Source organism: Moschus berezovskii, chromosome 26 (assembly GCF_049115385.1).
Source record: "Moschus berezovskii isolate FMDL1 chromosome 26, NW_MosBer_1.0, whole genome shotgun sequence".
NCBI lineage: Eukaryota > Metazoa > Chordata > Mammalia > Artiodactyla > Moschidae > Moschus > Moschus berezovskii.
The window spans coordinates 27,610,450-27,614,623 of NC_142485.1; the positions used below are offsets into that span (position 1 = coordinate 27,610,450).

General features: G+C 39.4%; 1 pseudogene; it reads left to right on the plus strand.

Annotated features, from left to right (window-relative positions):
* Positions 1–1,743: 1,743 nt before the first annotated feature.
* LOC148773759 (membrane-spanning 4-domains subfamily A member 8 pseudogene) lies at positions 1,744–2,695 on the plus strand (annotated as a pseudogene).
* The last annotated feature ends 1,479 nt before the right edge of the window (positions 2,696–4,174 follow it).

Below are 4,174 nucleotides of genomic sequence, written 5' to 3' on the forward strand. Positions count from 1 at the left end.
AATCTTAGTTCATCCATCCTACCTTCTAATAATTACTATTGACTTTCTTAAAGCCCATAAGCTACATTATAAAAATTTACTTGAGAATTTTGTCATAACTTAAAACTCCATGAAGTATTATTGTATTTTGTAGAATTTATCATTACTTTTTAAAATGACTGCTCTTTCCTATTCTCATTCTTATTTTCCCCCCAATTCCATGACTTTATGTGAAAATGAAGAAAAATATACAATACGTAAAGTTCAATGAGATCGCTAAGTTTATGTCCTGGGACACAGAAATTTCCAAAATGGGAAGTGGCCTGAATGACCAGAAACCAAAGGTTGCCAAGTATTGACATTTCTACAGTAGATACGATCAGCCGGGAAAGTTACCTCTTCAGAATTTAACCGAATTCACAATATCACAATGTTTACACTTTCAAACGTTCACACCCTGAAAGTTTATACCAGCCAAATCTGCACCTACATACCTCCATGTTTTCCCTTTATATACAGTGGAATAATAAATTACATAATGGAAGTAAAATACCAAGCTATTGTGAAGTGAGTTAAAGACTGAAGAGTTTAAAAAAAAAAAATCTTACATCTGATTTTTGTTGTCACTATTGTAATTATGACTGAGAACAAAACTGTTGAAAGAAAGCAACATCTCTCTAAAGAATGACTGTAAATCTTACACTATGTTGCACTATATAACTTACACTCTAAGTATGCTTGTAGTATACGTACACTTCACACATCTTCCTGGATATCACTGTATATAGGAACTAAAAATAAATATAAATATGGCTCGTTGCTATTTATTCTACACAGTCTACAATAGTTTTTTTCTAAAAATAAACCCCTATACAGGGAGCTTACACTATTTTATTTTGTATGCTTGAATCACTCAAAATTTTTTCAATAAAGGGTTTCTAGAGAGAAGGGCATTAACATTGTATTTATGTTCTCCATTTGAGTGCATTCCGCTACTTGAGATTATATTTTAAAAGCCTATTTAACATTGATAGCTTGTAACATATGGACTTTTAAGACAGAACATATTCATGTACCATCTTGTGTTGTTTCTATTTCAAATAAATTATACAAAACTGGAAAAAAACTGATAATCATATCCAAAGAACTATGCTTTGATCTATGAAGTATATATTTCTGTTACCCTTTTTCCCCATTCCATTCATTTATCTGTTCATATATTTGCTAAAAAACTGAGTGCCTACTATACTAAAAGTCTTCCAAAGAATCTAAGATTTAAAAAAAAAAAAAAACAAAACTAGCTATGTTTGCCAGGATGGGATGACTGAATGGGTGAGCAGAAGAATGACTAACATTTGCTAAGGCATGTTCCTGTTCTTTTATATTCGTCATTCATGAACAACTGACTTCTCTACTACTACATAATCTATCATGTCATAATTGATGTTGCAAATTTGTGTTTCATGTCTTAGACCAGTGATACACACTGCCATGCTACCATTAACGACTGTAAAGAGCGTAGGAAGTGCTATGCCAACGATCAGAGTGTAATTTGAAAACTTGGGAGAGTGTGTATGCCCAATTAATATTAATTAATGGTAATAATGCCAGTGCACTTAAGATGGTACTTTCTTCTGCAGATTAAAATGAAGTGATGAGAATAAAACTGCACTTGAAATTTTTCAAAGAACAAGGTACTTTTTTCCTTCCATCTCTCTTAACAGGTTGGTAATGTTTACTTTTAAAAAGAAGATTTTCGGGAACAGACAGAAAGAAGCGAGAGAGACTTCACCGCTGGCAGAGCAAACAGCATGAATCCAACGACTTCAGCAGGCCCCATGGCCAACTCTGTGTTTGTGGTGACACCCCCAAATGGGTACACGGTGCTCCCCGGGGGCATGTCTCAGGTGCCCCTATATCCAAACTACCAGTCCCAAGTCCATGTAATTCACGGGAACCCACCTGGTTCATGGCCATCTGTGAGTCAGCAACCCACCGAGAGAGCCCTAAAAGAAGGCAAAGCCTTAGGGGCCATCCAGATCCTGATTGGCCTGATTCACCTCGGTCTTGGTTCCATCATGGGGACTGTCCTCGGGGGGAACTACACTGCTGTTTCATTCTACGGAGGCTTTCCCTTCTGGGGCGGCGTCTGGTTCATCATTTCAGGATCCCTCTCAGTGTTGGCAGAAAAGCAGTCACAATCTTCTTGTCTGCTGAATAGCAGCGTGGGATTCAACATTGTCAGTGCAATCTTCTCCATGGTTGGAATCACACTCTTCATCGTAGATTTAATTATCACCGCTCCCTTCGCCTACCCTGACTATCACACCTGGGGCAGGGTCCCGGGAATGGCTGTTTCTGGTTTGCTGCTCATCTTCTGCCTCCTGGAGGTGTGCATTGCAAGTGCATCTGCCCACTTTGGCTGCCAGCTGACCTGCTACCAAACCAACAACGTGGGCGTGGTCATCCCAAATGTCTACGTGACAAACCCAGCGGTCATCCCAGAACCAGAGAGCTTGCCACCTAATTATTCTGAGGTCCAGGGTGACAAATAAGCAAACCCAAATGTTCTAGAAGCATTTTTCACTGGAACCTGAAAGAATACCTCCCCTGTCTGGGCTCCTGAAACCAGATTCTTCCTTCCCTGACAATCTAAAGGAAACATCTCTCCAATGGCATGTGTTCCTGGACTTGATTCCATTCAGCCTGGTAGCTGTGCTGTTCTTCTTTCAAAGAGTAGACAGGAATTTAAAATGGATTTTAACAAGAAAAGGTCCTCCCTAGGGCATCCATGCGTGGGTGCCTTTGGGCCACACATGTCTAGACAACCAAACCTTCATTCTTTCAATTTTTCATTCATTTAATAAAAATGCACTGAGGATTTGAAGAAAAAAAAAAAAAGATTTTCATAACAAGGACTCAATAGCTCCTGCCAATATTCTCTTTAATTTGGAGGCGGGGGATGGTGATGGGGACAGAGGGGGAACTATTCCAGCTATGGAAGTCACTGTGATGAAGTCCCTCTCAGGTTTCTTAATGACCATGGAATGAAGAACTTGCCTTAGTTCAGTGAGCCTTCCTGTAGTCATACACCTGCAGCGTCCTTGTGCTTCATTTCCAGGGCACTGTGCCAAAAGCGAAAATGACTTTTTGATTGGATGAAGCTTACAGCTCATGAATACAATGCCATGCTTCTATGAGTTCACATTTTTTTGCAGTGCGTGATGGTAAACATTCAAATACTGTGATGGAGGCATCGCATTCCTCAGCACAGGACAACTCAAGCAAACAAGAGGCATCATAACTCACGGGTGTTGTATCTTATCCATAAATTACCAGCGGCAATGGACGACAGTGAAGAACTGACCCACATCCATCTCCACATTGCCACTCAGCTCTCAGAAAGTCTATGAGCAGAGAAGTAAAACATGATTTATGGTAAGTTGCAAGATACCACGCTTGCATATTGCTGCGTGTAGAGCAGAGATCAATCCGTGGCTTACAAATTTGTCACAGGACAGTGCATCTTCCAGCCTGCCACCTTCGAATTAAGTGTCATGATGAGAGAAAAATATGGTGATGCCTTGGGAAAAAATACCACATTTCGATGAGGTTACGGAAATGGTACGGTACAGTAAATGTGGGAAACGGGAGTTCTCATTTGGTCACAACATTCGGTCTAAGATCTAGGAGACAGAACCTGGGAGCAAATACATAAAACAGAACAGGAGTCCTTACAACTGAAATGAAGATGGTGTCTGATTGCAACATGGGAAAAAGACCATTACTGGCTGTCAACAAAAGAACTGCCTGGCTCTTCACACTAACTCCTACATACCGTAAATGAAACCAGCTTGTGGCTTTACTGTTCAAATAAGTTTATACAGACATCACCATCCTGTGAATATTTATTTGAAAACTTCCTTAATTTATGCACTTTCACCCTTACGGCTTTGAAGATAAGGCAGCTTAGAGGCAGAAAATCAAACGGTGGATTATTTTATTTCTTTCTCGATACACAACTGTAAATCATTCTTATTTTAAGACTTAAGACTTAAAATCCATCTTGAGCTAATGAGTAAGGCGATTAAACAATTAAAACTCTGCTGACTAATATAAACGTGATTCTGCAGATGCAGATGTGTCTTTATAGGATTTTCCAGAAGCTTTGTGGATTTGATTTGCATTTATCCCA